Source organism: Xiphophorus hellerii, chromosome 12, assembly GCF_003331165.1.
Source record: "Xiphophorus hellerii strain 12219 chromosome 12, Xiphophorus_hellerii-4.1, whole genome shotgun sequence".
NCBI lineage: Eukaryota > Metazoa > Chordata > Actinopteri > Cyprinodontiformes > Poeciliidae > Xiphophorus > Xiphophorus hellerii.
The window spans coordinates 33,915,739-33,932,312 of NC_045683.1; the positions used below are offsets into that span (position 1 = coordinate 33,915,739).

Genomic DNA, 16,574 nt, shown 5'->3' on the forward strand with positions numbered 1-16,574 from the left:
ACATGGAATAAATTAATTAAGAAACTTCCCAGACCTTCAAGGTCCATCATACATGCTAACATTTTAAAGCTGTTTATTGGTGACAGAGTTGTTAAATTTGATGTAATGGTTTCATTGTAGATACATTAAACAATTTTAAATTGCTTAATATTTAAATTTAAGATTTACAGTAGCTGTGAAGCTTACTTTGTAAAAGTGCAAAAACAATCTTCAAAGTTTGTTGTGTTAGCAGAGCTCCTGTCTTATCTTAAGTTTAAGCTTTGTGTTTGAGCTTGGTTTATTCACAAATACATCTCGACAAGTTACATTGACCAGTGATTGGTTTTAAGCTCAACCAACTAAACTTGGCCTGTGGGTCCCATGGGAGACAGTAGCGACCTTTCAAATCTATTAAAAGAATTAAAAAGTCATTTGGGTCTGTTTGAAAATATTGTTGTTTTTTTTATACGATATTTATAGTAAAATAAATACTTTACATGGATAAAGTGGAAATTGTCATCCTTTTCAAACTTTCAAATTACCCACAATTATTGACATGCGCTACCTGTAAATGAATCCAGTGGGTTTGTCAGAAGCTAACTAATTGAGGGTTGCAATTTGCCCCAAAATAAACACCTCTTTCCTGGAGAGACTGATCCTCTGAGAAAGTGTTGGGATTTATAACTACGGATGCGCTGCAGTCACAGAGGTTAGGTGAAAACTAATCGGAGAAAAATGTTATACGTGGGGAACATGCACTTAAGACATGTTTTACCCAGCGTTTCAAGGGCTGAATAGAGTTTATTCCATTTCCAAAACCCAAGAAAAGTCTGGAAAAATATAAAAGAGAGATAAATTCCTGTGATCAACCTCATGAGCAGCTGCCTTCTGCAGTGATTAATGGTATAACTACCACCACTGCATGAAGGTTTTTATCATTGTTACATTGCATGTTTAATGGTTAAATCAAAGATTAAATTGCCAAATTGGGTTCATAACAATACGGTAACTATGTGCTGCATCTACAAATGGATGCAGTATCTTTGTAAAGCAACTTTTCAGAAAACTGGCAGGGAGAGAGAAAGATGAAAGAAAGTGGAGAGAGCCTGAAAGAAACCTGAAACCATAAAATATATCAGTAAACAGAAAGAAACACTAGTCTAAAGAAACAAGTCCAAAGCACAAATGATAATAATAAACTGATTTAACACAAGGAATTAGCTAAAATGGCAAGATCTAAGCAATAAAGAAATGATCAAAACAGAAATACACATGAAAGCCAATTAGGGCTGGGCAATTCTGCCAAAAAATTATATCACACTATATTTTCTAAATACCTCAATTATAATATCACAGATGATATTCCACATTTTCTGCTTTTTTGAGGGTTCTCTCTCTCTCTCTCTCTCTTTCTCTTAAATTATATTAAAACTCAATATAATTTTAAATATATATATATTTATTTTCCATTATAAAGTAATTCATACAGTCATATTGTATATATAAATATAAAGACATAAAAAATCACACAATATGTTTAATGAGTCAAAGAAAATATACAATTGATAAATAAAAATGTAAAATAATGTGACTAACAAAAAACAGCCTGATATCAGCTACCAAATGGAAACAACAATACTTAACTAGACAAGTTAAACAAACTCTTGTGGTTAAACAGAACATTAGTTTTACAAGATGTTAAAAAGTATTTTCCCCCTCATGTTTTTTTTAAACACAAACATTATGTGCAAAACTAAGAATCTTGTTTAATATTTTTTTAAATGCTCTAGAGCAAAATATACAGTAAGGACAAAAAGTACGCAGACCTCTAAGTTTTTCATTGCATTTGCAGACATGACTAGCTGCAGCTGATTAGCTTCTGCTGTATGTTTCTGAGCAGCCTGTGCAGCAGCAGCAGCTCCCCACCACTTGAATTACTCAGCCAGGCTCGACGGGTGAATTTAGCGTTTTATTTTCTTTGATGAAGATCAGCCATGATCATCACAGTCACCACAGTTACCTCAGTCACCGTGAAAACTAAAACATATACAGATATTAGAATACAAAACATAAACTTACAATACAAACAACAAAACGTACCTCGCTGCTTCTGTATCAACACTAAGTGTTGATTTCTTTGTGCCAAACATCTTGACAGTTCAAGTCATTCATTGGCACAATGATTCTACCAGCTTTTATATGTCCTGTCCTCAATAACCACGGACAGGCCCTGTCCCCAATAACCACGGACAGGCCCTGTCTCCAATAACCACGGACAGGCCCTGTCTCCAATAACCACGGACAGGCCCTGTCCCCAATAACCACGGACAGGCCCTGTCTCCAATAACCACGGACAGGCCCTGTCCCCAATAACCACGGACAGGCCCTGTCTCCAATAACCACGGACAGGCCCTGTCTCCAATAACCACGGACAGGCCCTGTCCCCAATAACCACGGACAGGCCCTGTCCCCAATAACCACGGACAGGCCCTGTCCCCAATAACCACGGACAGGCCCTGTCCCCAATAACCACGGACAGGCCCTGTCCCCAATAACCACGGACAGGCCCTGTCCCCAATAACCACGGACAGGCCCTGTCCCCAATAACCACGGACAGGCCCTGTCTCCAATAACCACGGACAGGCCCTGTCCCCAATAACCACGGACAGGCCCTGTCCTCAATAACCACGGACAGGCCCTGTCCCCAATAACCACGGACAGGCCCTGTCTCCAATAACCACGGACAGGCCCTGTCCCCAATAACCACGGACAGGCCCTGTCCTCAATAACCACGGACAGGCCCTGTCCTCATTAACTACGGACAGGCCCAGTCCGTACAAAAAATTTATGTACCTCACATTTTTTATATGTGAGGTAAATATAAAAAAAAACATTACAAAGTGTAAATACCATTAAACAAAACAAAATATAAACCACCAACAATGCTAATCAAAACAGACAAACATCCATAAACAATCTGCGACATTCTTAATTTAGAAAATTCACTTTCAATAATTTACTTTAAATAGTCTACAAATTTAAATAATTTAGACAATTAATTTGAAATAGCTCACTACCCATTACAGCCTGATATCTTTGCAACTCCAGTCAACCGAGTGCTGACAAAACGGTCAGGAAATATTTATCCTGAGCTTTGAGTTAAACTTCAAGTTATTTATTTTTTGCGGGGAAACATTGGTGTTTAAGAAAGTTTTTTCGCTGTCGCTGGTCAGACTGTAAACCATCTGACCAGCTTCTTTGTTTTTATAGTGGTTCAGTCGTGTTTGCTTTCACCTTTACAACTTTAATATTGCTGCATGTGTGATGGTAGGGTGACGTATTTACGCCATGAAATTAGTACATCATAATAAAATGTATTTTCCGGTGTTATTGTGAACAATTTGATATGGCCCAGCCTTAAAACCAATGGACCAACACCTACAGAACAGAGACACACAAATGTTATACTTCCAGTCCATGGAAGTTCTTGGTTCTTGTTCTTTTCACCTTGCAATCAGCTGAAGGGTGTTCAAATGAACAGGGTGTCAGAGTCAATAGTGATGAAACCCTTGACTGTCTTTTGGCAGAGAGAGAAACATGGGATATGGACCTAGCACTGGTGATGTCATGCTGCAATGGGTCACACTGCATGTATTTATTTGAAAGTGTTTTGCAGATTCCCTTGACAATACATTTTTGTTTATAATCAACAAAAATGTATTGTTTCAGCCATGGTACTTGAGGTTATTGTATATTTTTAATGGACATCAGTTTAGAGTTCAGGGGCCTCATGTATAAAGCGGCAAAAGTGTTAAAATTCACCTAAATACACTGAAATCTGACTACATTCAGTTATTTAGACCAAGAAGTCTCAAACCCGATGCTTTTTAAAAATTATTTTAATATTGTATTGTTTAAATGTAAACGATGAAACTGAGCCGCATTGGTCCTCAGACAATAACCAAACACGCACAAAAAATAAAGAAAATAAAAATAAAAAGATGTGAGAACCTCACTCCAATGTAAATAGTACTTTTCCTCAGTTTTTGTCTCATAAAGATGTAACTCATCGGTCTGTGCGCCGAAGCGCATGAAATGCATCTATGGGGTCATTTTATTCTGACTGAAAAAGAAAACAGGGTTGGATCAGCAGATTAACTCCAGGCAGGTCATGTTGGATTATTTTTTAAGGTGATCAGGTGTGGAGACAATCACACGCATATCAGTAGCTGCATAAAGGTGAGCCGCGTAAATATGGAGCTCTTTGGCTCTGATGGAGAACATCGCCAATGGAAGGATTCAGAGGGAGCGATTGATCAGAGATCATATTGATCTGCTGGGAAATGTTGATGATAGTTTATTAGTGTTTAGATTAATCCAGACTGATCATCCTGGATCTCTGAGCAAAACTTTAAAAAGGAGCCGCGGTACCGGTACCGGTTCAGCTGAGCTGAGTGAAGCTGACACCCACCCAGGTCAAAAAATTCAGCAAATAGTCTGAGTGGTTAGCTGCAGTAATCCTTCAGTTTGTGAATGCGCCTTTCTGGGCAGAAAGCATCTCTATTCTGTAAATATACAACTTCTGCACGATTCTACTATTTAGAATAAACGTCCACTTTCCCGACTCAAAGGACTCTCTGACGCGCTGTCTGTCTAAATCTCGGCTGAACGCTCTGCTGTTCCAACAGCCATTTGCACTTGGATCTCTTTACTTATTTATTTATTTTATTTGGATTTTTTTTCTTTAAAATTTATTATTTTTGTTTTTTTGAGGTGACCTTATGTTCCCTGAAAGCACCTTTTAAATAAAATATATCATTATTATTATTATAAATACTTATACTGCCACAAACAAGGACATTGCCATGGTTATTTCCCCACGTGGTGGGGCATTTGTACTAATTTCCGGGTATTTATACTAATTTACATATGTATTTATGGGTAGTGACAGGGCTAACCAGCAGCTGCGCTCAATTTCCCACAAATTAGGATTTATAAAGGAAAGATGCGCAGCCAAGTGCCTGAGCACGGCTTTATACATCCCGATTTTCTTCTTTTCTAAATTTGTCCGTACGCCAAGTCTTAGTGTGAAAACTGTGCATTCTTTGATGCATGAGGCCCCTGGTCTCTGATGTCACTGAATCAAGGTATTTTTCTTTGATGAAAAATGTTTATTTCCAGTGATTTCTCTGTTTTTCAGTTGTATGACCTTGATGAAGATGAAAAGCGCAAAGACTTTCTTGATGACCTTTTCAATTTCATGCAAAAACGAGGTAAGCTATTTCACAAATAATGTGGATTTATTTGTGGCCATTTTAATATATATATGGTGTAAATCCCATCTCATTAGTTGGGGAACCATAAACAGGAACATTTCTTAAGAGCAATTTTGGGGGGTCGGCAAAGTTAAAGGTAACGTAAAATGTGGTTTAAATAATATTTTTTGTGTTCAAGCCTTAGGACCCAAAATGACTAGTAAGTAGCAATACATAAATGTGTTTTTCTCAACCTATTGAGACCCACAGAAATCAAACTAAGACTCAAATGTTTAGATATGAGTTTGGTTCAGTGTCAAAGATTTAATCTCTTAAAGCTCTAAATAAAACAAGTTTTAATGAGTGACTCCACTTAATAAAAGTAAATATTGATTTATTGCAGTGGTTCTCAATACAAGTTATGTGTTATTTAAATTATAACTTAAGTTGCTTTAAACTTTAATATTTTGTTTGTTTGTTTTTCCATGTCCTGGATGGCAGAGAACCTATAAATATGTAGAAATTGAATATCTGGGAGTATCATAACTTAAAGTTAAGGCTCAGCACCAGAGTTTTATAGAAAAGTATTCAGATTTTATTTTATGGTTTTAAAGGCTCTACATTGAAGATGATAACAAATAAAGGCATACTTTATTTTTTTTTTACTGTCAGCTGCTCTGCAATAGCTCCTCTGCTCTCGGCTCCCATACGGAGCTGTCAGCTAGTGGTAATGCTCATCCGCTCCCTCCAGTTTCAAACTCAAAAGGGCAGGGGGACTTGAGCCCCTGCCCTTTTTTATCCTTGATGCCCCTAGTGCCCGTTTTGAGTTTTTTTTTTTTTTTCAAAGAATTTTGATTTTGATTTTTATCTGTACGTCAGAAGGCCTGTTTGTGCCCCTCAGCAATAATATTTAGTTAAATATAATAATTTAGTACAAATAAACTAGTCTGGCTGCCCTCAGTCTAATAATGACTCTCGGAGCCTCCATGTTGTTCAGACTCCGGGTCCATGGTGAGGAGGAGGGCGGATCTGTACCTCTAACTATCAAATTATGGGCAAGAATATTTTTTCATATACTGGTTTGTGAATAAAAACAGGTCTGATGTTGACGTTAGAAAAACTGTTTCTATTTATATTTTGGTAATTGTCCTTATGTAACGGTCGTGAAACAGGGAGTCAGGACCACCTCGGAATCAGGATTCAGGATAATTTTATTCCTGTTCAAAACAAGAACATTTTAATCACAGCAGCTCCTGGGCTCCGGATTCTCCAAACACCCTCTCCCCAGCGCAGCTTGGCGCGAACTGACAGAAATGCATTAAACAAAACTAAAATTCCCTGACATACAAAGCAATTAAAATAAAACCTAAACAGAAATAATCTGCCCTACAATTACAATTTTCCACCATAACATAGAAATGTGCTAAATACATTAATTTAACATCCGAATAAAATCTGAAACAACCCACATACCTGTTCAAAACAAGAACATTTTAATCACAGCAGCTCCTGGGCTCCGGATTCTCCACAAACACCCTAATCAACCAAAAGGAAAAAAAAATAACCACGTTGATACAGAAAACTTGATGGGTGTCACCAATGTGGGAGACAAATGCCCAGCATAGTGCTGCGCTAAACATGAATATATATATATGTGAGTTTACAACATATTTTTAGAACGTTTTCAATATTTTAATACTCGAATGAAAGACAACTCTGTACACTTACCTCTCCCCAGCGCAGCTTGGCGCGAACTGAGGAGGGCAGCGGGAACACGCAGGATGTAGCGCGCAAACAGGAAGTAAGAAAATAAAAGCTTCCCCACCAAAACAAAATACAATTAAAAAAACAAAGGAAAACCAATATTCATAGATGAGGATGGCCTTTTACACACTAGGGACCAAAAATGAAAGCAAGATAAAACAGAAATAATATATTACAGACATGTCAATTCAAAGAAAATTAGTTTTGAGAAGGTTCATAAAGAAAAACAAAATAAATAAATAAAATTAATTCTGCTACATAATTACATTACATGCTACATACTCCCCCCTGAACTTCTCAAAACCGTCCCAACATTAATCAAGACTGGACACAGAATAACATTCTTGCCATCTGACAGACAACGACCACACACACTTGAGCGACATTAAAGGTCTTCCTCTAGGAAAGGAAAAGCGACATTGGAAAGTTGGCCAGACTCAACAATGCCTGCTTGCTAAAAGATTGTGCCGTAAACACAATCTCACAGTCGGTGGCTGTTACTCTCCCATGCAGTTTAGCTAATGGGCGTGGACTTATTTACAGAGGTGTAATACTACCATACTCCATTCACAAACAAAAGTTGTTTACTCCTACAAAAATAAACTCCTTGCAAATCCAGAGACTGCATTACGTGTCTGTGTGTTCCTTTGTGCCATGTGTTGTATCAGTCTGTTAACTGGTTTGATTATCCTGCCAGCCCTGGATCTGACAAGACTTACAGCACCAGTTGTTGGAGTTGTTGGCCTACCAGGACTTATAGCAACTGCTTCTTCGTCAGTTCCTGGCTGGTTATGCGGCGAGTCTGGGCACTTAGTCTCTCCAAGACTCTCAGCATCGCTTGCCCCTGGTTGGAGATTCCTGACACAACTTTCAGCATCCTGGAGGTCTTCAGGGTTTGAGGTGGTATTGGCCACCCAATCAGCAGTGCGGTCCAATCCATTACTCTCCGAATACACAACTGAGACATCCTGGCCACCACCGTTAGCAGTACTTGGATCTGGGGTGATGTCAGAGGAAAACACCGACTCTTGCTCTGTGTCCAACTCAAGTGGCAGGAAGTTTGCTGCCAGAAGTAAGTTGCGATGGACTACTTTCTCTTGTCCAGTTGCTGCATCTCTGATACGGTAAGTATGGCATCTGGGATCATGAGACACAACAATGTAGAGGTTAGAAGACCACTTGTCTGCAAGCTTCCTACGGCCACGTTCCCCTTTATTAGCCAAGAGTACTCGATCCCCGTCAACTATGTCCATGCCCCTTGTTTTCAGATTGTACAACTGGGCCTGATGTTGCTGGCTGGAGTAGGCATTAGCCTGAGCAGCAGCTAAAGCCTCTTTAAGGTCCTCTCTGACTCTTTTTGTGTAGCTGTGGTAATCCGTGACTTCATTATCCCTTTCCACATTGTGGAACATGACATCGACTGGGAGGCGAGGAATCCGACCAAACATCAAATAGAAAGGCGCATAACCGGTTGACTCATGGACAGTACAATTGTAAGCAAAAGTCAATGTTTGTAACATCCGTGGCCACATGCACTTATCGCGGGGTGGCAAGGCTCTGATCATATTACCAAGGGTTCTATTAAACCTCTCGGTCTGGCCGTTGCCCATCGGATGATATGGAGTGGTCCTCGACTTCTTTACCCCTGCCACTTGCAGCAATTCTTGGATCAACTGACTCTCGAAATTTGCCCCCTGATCCGAATGGATTCTTTGAGGGAAACCATAAATACAGAAGTATCTGTCCCATAGCTTGCGGGCCACTTGTTTGGCGGTTTGATCCGGGCACTGGAAAGCGTGGGCCATCTTGGTAAAATGGTCGGTTACCACCAACACATCAACCGTTCGACCCCTTGCATCTTCTGCAGACCAGAAGTCGAGGCACACCAACTCCAGAGGGCTTGTGGTTTTTATGCTCTCTAGGGGGGCTCGACCCTCGGGTTCAGGAGTTTTGCTCACAACGCAACGTTTGCAGCATTTGACATATTCACGAACACTGTGCTCCATACCGAGCCAAAAGAATCGTTGCCTGGCCAGGTGTAATGTCCGGTGTTGGCCTTGATGTCCAGCCTCATCGTGAACGCCATGAAGTGCTTGGTCAATCAGAGACAAGGGAGTCACAAACTGGTATCGTTTCTTGCCAGTACTTAGATCTTTACACACCCTATATAGAATGTTGTCAAGCATCCTTAGTTTCTCCCACTGTTTCAGGAGCTTCACAGCTACTGGCAGCAAGCTAGATTTTCCTCTCCTGGATGGCCGCCTGCCTTGCATGACGAACGGGATGACCTGCGATAGTACAGGGTCATTTTGTTGTGCCTCCTGGAGGGCCTGAAGGGAGAGCACAGGTAGAGGCACCGAACCAGTCGGCACTAACCCCTCTACGTCTTGAGCCAGCCAAGTCAACACCCTTTGCTCATGGCTGAGGTCCCACTTTGCATGTCCCAGCAGAACTGCAGATACCTCTTCTTCACTCAGCGACTGATGTTCTGGGCGTTGAAGAGACTGGAGGTATTCATCCCCTTGATGGTCGGTACTGACCCGGAAGACCTCCTGAACTGCATCCTGCCTCACTTGTTGTGATTCTTCCAGTAAAGCTTCATAGGACTCAGTCACCAACCTTTGGGAGACTTTATTCTTGATGAATGGTTGTCTGCTCAAAGCGTCAGCGACTACATTTTTACTTCCAGGTATGTATTTGATGCTGAAGCTGTAAGGGGATAACTTCGCCACCCATCTTTGCTCACATGCGTCGAGTTTAGGTTTAGTGAGGATATACGTCAAGGGATTGTTATCCGTCCAAACGGTGAATGTGTGTCCTTTGAGCCAATGACTAAACTTATCGCAAACCGACCATTTGAGTGCAAGAAACTCTAATCGATGGGCAGGGTAATTGCTCTGGGCACGGGTCAGTGCTTTACTAGCAAAAGCGACTGGTCGGGCTTTGCTCTCCCCTTCTTGAACCTGGGATAATACAGCCCCGAGTCCATCAGTGGAGGCATCAGTTGAGAGGATGAACGGTTTGTTAAAATCAGGATGTGCAAGAACAACAGATTTCAAAAGTGCAGACTTCAGCAGCTCGAATGAGTTTTCCTGTTCCTGCTTCCAGTCACTTGCATGTAGTTTTTTGAATGAAGCGACACCACGTGGGTTGCCTTTCCTCCCTCTCGGGACAGCTGTAAGAGCAAAAAGGGGTTTAGCTAGCTTGGAACAGTCCTGAATGAACTGCTGATAGTACATTACCATGCCCAAGAATGATTTGACTTTCCTTTGAGAGGGTGTCACCCCGTCCTCCATCATAAGGTCCGCAACCGTCATTGATGTTATAGCCCTAACCTTGTCTGGATCAGTCGAGACACCATTACTGTCCACAATGTGTCCGAGGAACTTTACGCTCTTTTTAAGAAACTGACATTTTTTAGGGGCTAACTTTAGCCCATGGTCTCTCAGTCTGCTGAAGACCATTTCCAACCTTCTCAGGGCCTCAGCCTCATTGGATGCATAGACTAGCACATCATCCAAGTAGCAAAGAAGGGTCAGGAAGTTTTGATCTCCAAATATACTCATCATCAGTCGCATAAAACTAGCTGGACTATTGCACAATCCCTGGGGAAGACGGTTGAACTCATAGAGCCCCATGGGTGTTGTGAAGGCAGTCAACTTCCTGTCCTCTTCTGCCACAGCAACATTGTAGAAGCCGGAGGTGAGATCCATAGCACTGAATATAGTGCTACCACCCAAGGCTGCGAGACAGTCTGCTTGGTGTGGCAAAGGATGGGCATCCTTTATTGTGCGAGCATTTAACCATCGATAATCTACACAGATCCTAAGGTCCCCATTCTTTTTCCACACAAGGACCAGCGGTGATGCCCATTCACTCTTTGACTTGCGGATTATCTCGAGTTCTTCCATCTCCGAGAGCACCTGTCTAAGTTTATGGTAGTGCCCAGGTGGCACACGGCGGTATGGGAGCCTGAAGGGTCGGGAGTCAGACAGATGGATCCTGTGAACAACATCCTTTGCTGAGCCGCAGTCAAGCTTAGTTTTTGAGAAAACAGTCTCATACTTTCGGATGAGTTGCAACAGCTGGCCCTTCCAATAGTCTGACACCTCACAGGATTCAATGTCCAAACTCTCGAGTCCAAGTTTGGCTAAGGACTCTTGGTAGTCCGATGAGTGAAAGTCTTTTGCGTCATCAGTCGTTTCACTGTGCACTGCCTGGTTTTTTACCTCAAATGAGTTAGCTTCAGTCAGCTCAGAGGTTTCGTCCAGATCCTCCACAGCAATGCAAACCGACACCTGTGCCACCTTTGTATTGCGTCTCAGAGTTACTGGTTGACTCGAAGTATTTAGGACTCTGACTGGAACCAACCTCTCACCGTTCATAGTGGCAATGGATCTACAAACCATTATGTCATCCTTATGGGTCATTGCTTTGGCTGGTTCTATCAAGACAGCACTGCCTTCAGAACAGGATGAAGCTGCCGGCAACTTGCTCCAGATTAAATGTTCCTGCCTGGGCAGAAGAGTAACAGCCTGCATTAACTTGGCTGTCCCAATAACATCAGGGATAGTTTCTCCATTCCATCTCTCAATGCCAGACAGCATGTTGAGGAATTGCATTACTTCGGGTGCTTCTTCTGAATCAGGCTTACTCAGAACCTGCCAAAACTGTTTAGATTGTTTAAACTGCTTAAGGAGGTACTTGATAACATTTGTTCCTAGAATAATTTCATCTTGCTGCCCAGGAACAACCAGTACGGGGACCCTGAAGGTGCAGCCATACACTTTCATCTTTAGGTCATAAATGCATTTAGGCTTAATTTTCATCCCGCCACAACCAACAAGCGTGATGTCAGGGCAAACATCTCTGGACATGGAGACTGAATCTGAACAAATTAACATCTGTTCAGCTCCTTCGCTGATAGTACATGTCATCGAACCAGTGTCAAGCAGGGCTTTCAATGACACTTCATCCCCCACCTCAGCGTCTGTATAGAACAGACTGTCAACTTTGTCAAGCCTATTTATGTTCTGGAATAGAACAGTGGTGTTAGGCGGAAAGGAATTTACACACTCAGAATATACGGTCTGCACATCATCTTCAAGTTTGAGGGTTTTGTCTCTCCCACTCACATTATCCCCTCCCTCATGTGAGTGTTCTAGTTTCCCTGATGTGGTGAGGTGTTGCCTGGTCGATTTGAAGATCCCTTGGGACAGTCCTTTCTTTGATGCCCAATCTCTAAGCATTCCAGACATCTTTTCTCCCTCATACAATGTGTACGTGTGGAATGTGAGGTCTGTCTGCAGACCCTGCAGGGGGAACCATGGCTGAATGTGACAGTCTCTGGTCGGACAACAGAAGGACTAGACTGGCTTGTACGCTCTAGTACTCTTTCTAGCATGCTAAGTACTCTCTCCAAAGCATTTGACTCTGAAACAACAGCTGTACTTGGTTTAACAGGGTCAGAGAGCTTGGCTATGTTTACATTGGTGTACTCTGCGTTATTTTCTAGGGGTTCACTGGCCGTTGCAGCAGCAGCTACACAAAGAGCATGTGTATTGGGCAGGGTTGTGGTTGGTTTTTTAGCTTGGTACTCCCTCTGATGCTCATCAATAGCTTCTTGCACATCAGCCAGGGACCATTTGCTTGTGGGCTTGCATTTAAAGACACTAGCAAGGTTGGGGTCTGGGCAATTTCTGACAAACATCATGGCAATTTCTGAGTCCATGTTGTCCATTTTACCCCCCTGGGACTTTAGATGCCTGTCTGCCACTTCTGCAGCAGTATTTAATCTGATCCAATAGTCAACAGGCGTTTCCTTAGCTTTCGGCTGGGTGGCGTAGAAATCGGCCAAAGGTAGACACGAGCCAGGAGTATCACTGAAGTAGCGCCTCAGAATACTGTATATCGCCTCCGGTGCTACTGGGGTGTTGCCGGTTGAGCTACTCTTCAGGCCCACTTTGACAATACTTTTAGCTTTGCCACAGAGATGGTTTAAAACTTCCTCTGCTTGTTCACAAGGTAGGAGGTCTCGTTTCTGTAAGTACACTTCAACTGTGTCTATCCACTCATGAATGGAGTACTTGTCGGTGTCATCACCACGAAACATGGATGGGTTCTTAATATCAGGTCTGACTATCAGACTCAATTTGGAGGTGTCGGCAGTTGCTGTGAATGATTCAGCTCTAGATGATTTATTGAGAGGAGCCTGTGAGCTAAGAGCTGGCTGGCAGGCTAGGAGCCGGCTAGCTATGGATTCACCGATTTGACTTCCTAATTCTCCGATAAGTTCACGTAACTGATGTGTAGTGGTGCGCTCACTGGAATCAATGGGTGTCGAATACAATGGTTCATGTCTGTCTCTACCATCATCCGATGCAAACTGCGCTTTAGAGGTAGCTCCTGGAGTGTCATTAACAAAGGTTTTCTCTAGGCTAAGTAAACCTCTCCCTCTTCCAACAGGGGATGAAAATACATCATATGTTTGATTATTTTTCTCTGCCATAGTGTATAAAACAAAACACAGAAAACAATCTTGCTATAAAAACGTCCCTTAACAAAAAGTAAATATACAGGAGGCAGTAGATACTTCTTTTTCTTTTTGCTCAAAAACAGTTACATACAGTTGCAGAATAGCAACCAGCATGGAGCCTGACAGAACCCACTTGTCCACCAACTGAGCATTCGACGTTCCAAGCACACGGCAGAACCTCGGTGATCGGCAGCGGCTGATCTGAGTATCCGGGTCACGGCACCAGATGTAACGGTCGTGAAACAGGAAGTCAGGACCACCTCGGAATCAGGATTCAGGATAATTTTATTCCTGTTCAAAACAAGAACATTTTAATCACAGCAGCTCCTGGGCTCCGGATTCTCCACAAACACCCTCTCCCCAGCGCAGCTTGGCGCGAACTGACAGAAATGCATTAAACAAAACTAAAATTCCCTGACATACAAAGCAATTAAAATAAAACCTAAACAGAAATAATCTGCCCTACAATTACAATTTTCCACCATAACATAGAAATGTGCTAAATACATTAATTTAACATCCGAATAAAATCTGAAACAACCCACATACCTGTTCAAAACAAGAACATTTTAATCACAGCAGCTCCTGGGCTCCGGATTCTCCACAAACACCCTAATCAACCAAAAGGAAAAAAAAATAACCACGTTGATACAGAAAACTTGATGGGTGTCACCAATGTGGGAGACAAATGCCCAGCATAGTGCTGCGCTAAACATGAATATATATATATGTGAGTTTACAACATATTTTTAGAACGTTTTCAATATTTTAATACTCGAATGAAAGACAACTCTGTACACTTACCTCTCCCCAGCGCAGCTTGGCGCGAACTGAGGAGGGCAGCGGGAACACGCAGGATGTAGCGCGCAAACAGGAAGTAAGAAAATAAAAGCTTCCCCACCAAAACAAAATACAATTAAAAAAACAAAGGAAAACCAATATTCATAGATGAGGATGGCCTTTTACACACTAGGGACCAAAAATGAAAGCAAGATAAAACAGAAATAATATATTACAGACATGTCAATTCAAAGAAAATTAGTTTTGAGAAGGTTCATAAAGAAAAATAAAATAAATAAATAAAATTAATTCTGCTACATAATTACATTACATGCTACACTTACAGTAGCAGGAAAAAACCCGCCTCTCCCCTAAACACAGAAATGCTTTGACTGCAGAAAAAACTTCTGACTTTAACTTCATCATTCTGCTAAATGCCCGGTTCACTACAGGCAGTCTGAGTCGGTCCACCGACGGGTAGAAAGAATGTCTGTCTTTATATAAAGACATCCTGATATAAGACACGGTACCGACTGTCACCGCGAGTCGTGACACAAATCAAAGCCCAGTACCACCTGGTACCACCCGGTACCACCTGCTGACTGTTCGCTCTGCTTCTCCTTAACGTTTCTACCAGGCAGGTTAAAGCCGCTGCTGATGGGATCTGGGCTGGAGGTTCGCAGCTGTAAATAGAAGTTACTGCAGAACCTCAAGTGTTAAAGGAAGATTCAGCCCAGAGCATTTAGAGTTCACAAAATAAACATCAGAGAAAATATTGTAGCAATAATTAGAACCGCAGCATAAAGCCAAACATGCCACAATGAAATGAATCAAAATGACCCTAAAGCATCGGGGGACTGACAGGGGCCACCGGGGGATTAAAGGTAGATTCCAGGTAGATTCCAGAGATGCGCATCGCCGCAGCTGTTCCTCCAGGGCCGGATCAAGGTAATATGGGGCCTTAGACAGAACCGCCCTCCCCCCAGAACCCGTCCTACTAAGAACCTCAGCATCACTAACATGTTTAAATATAGATAAGGTGAATCTGTGAGAGGGAGACCAGGTTTATTGGCCGAGTTTAAAATCAATCACTGATTATTGGTTATTTGCTGTGATGTATTTGTGAACAAACCCAATTCAAACACAAAGATTAGATGACCATGGCTACACCATATTGTAGCCATGGTAACACAACAATCAAACTATCAAGATGATTCTTTAAACTTTTACAAAGTAAACTTCCTAATTAAATCCTAAATGCACTATTTATTTTTCCCAGCTGAATGCATTAAATAAATAAAATGTAATAACATTGTTATTCTCTATAAATGATGCTACAGGTTTAGATCTATGGTCTGCGTTACAATTAAACCATTTCTTGGGGCCCCTGAATGCCTGGAGGCCCCTGAATGGCCCCTACCAGCAGCTACTGAGTTTTCTTTGCCTTGATATCTCAGTCTTATAATTCTAGGTCTCAGAGGTGCTAATATCAAACTATTATATAGTTATATATATATACTATTATATAAAGCCAGGTTGTTCTAGAGGTTAAATAGATATTGTTAGGGCTTATTTAGTAAAATGGCAGCAATTTTGCTTATTTCATAACTTCATAACCAGAGACCGTGATTTCAACTGGAGATGAGGACTGTCCTCTCCACCCCTTTTTTTTCTTTTTTCCTCTTTTTTTTTACATTCAATATATCACTCATTTGGCTGTCCGACACTTTGAACCATGCCTGGGAATGTCTGTCTGTATTTTGTATATGTAGGCTGTATCATAATCGTAGTATTTAAGTGAGTAATTAATTAAACAAAAGCCAAAATCCAACTTACAAGAGGTACATTGAAGGAAGCTCAGAAAAAATATCCAAAAACTGAAGACATGAGGGAATCACAAATAGACTAGGTGAGATGAGGAAACAAGACAAACTGGTGACTAGTGACAGAAAGAGAGGAGTTTAAATACTGGGAGGTAGGGTATGGAAGCAGTGGACTGATGAGTAAATTGATAACAGGTGTAAGTGGTTAGAGCAGGAGCTAACTGAGGGCGAGAAGGGAGAGAGAAAGTGTCACAGAGAAACGGTATATAATTCTAGCACTAAAGAATAACTTAGACTAAAGAAGTAGAACAGAAAATAACTAGAAATATGAAAAACATAGCAAGAATCACTAAGGAATACCAAAAGTGGAAAATAGGGAGAACTAAATAGAGAAGCCTAAGGAACACCAAAAATAACAAAAATCTAAAGCCAAACTCA

At 41.4% G+C, this 16,574-nt stretch overlaps 1 long non-coding RNA gene across 1 annotated transcript; it reads right to left on the reverse strand.

Annotated features, from left to right (window-relative positions):
- Positions 1-13,800: 13,800 nt before the first annotated feature.
- Positions 13,801-14,654, reverse strand: LOC116729488 (uncharacterized). The gene is made up of 2 exons (XR_004341166.1): positions 14,338-14,654; positions 13,801-14,145 (listed from the first exon to the last, which is right to left on the reverse strand). It is a non-coding gene; the product is annotated as an uncharacterized LOC116729488 (long non-coding RNA).
- Between the last annotated feature and the right edge of the window lie 1,920 nt (positions 14,655-16,574).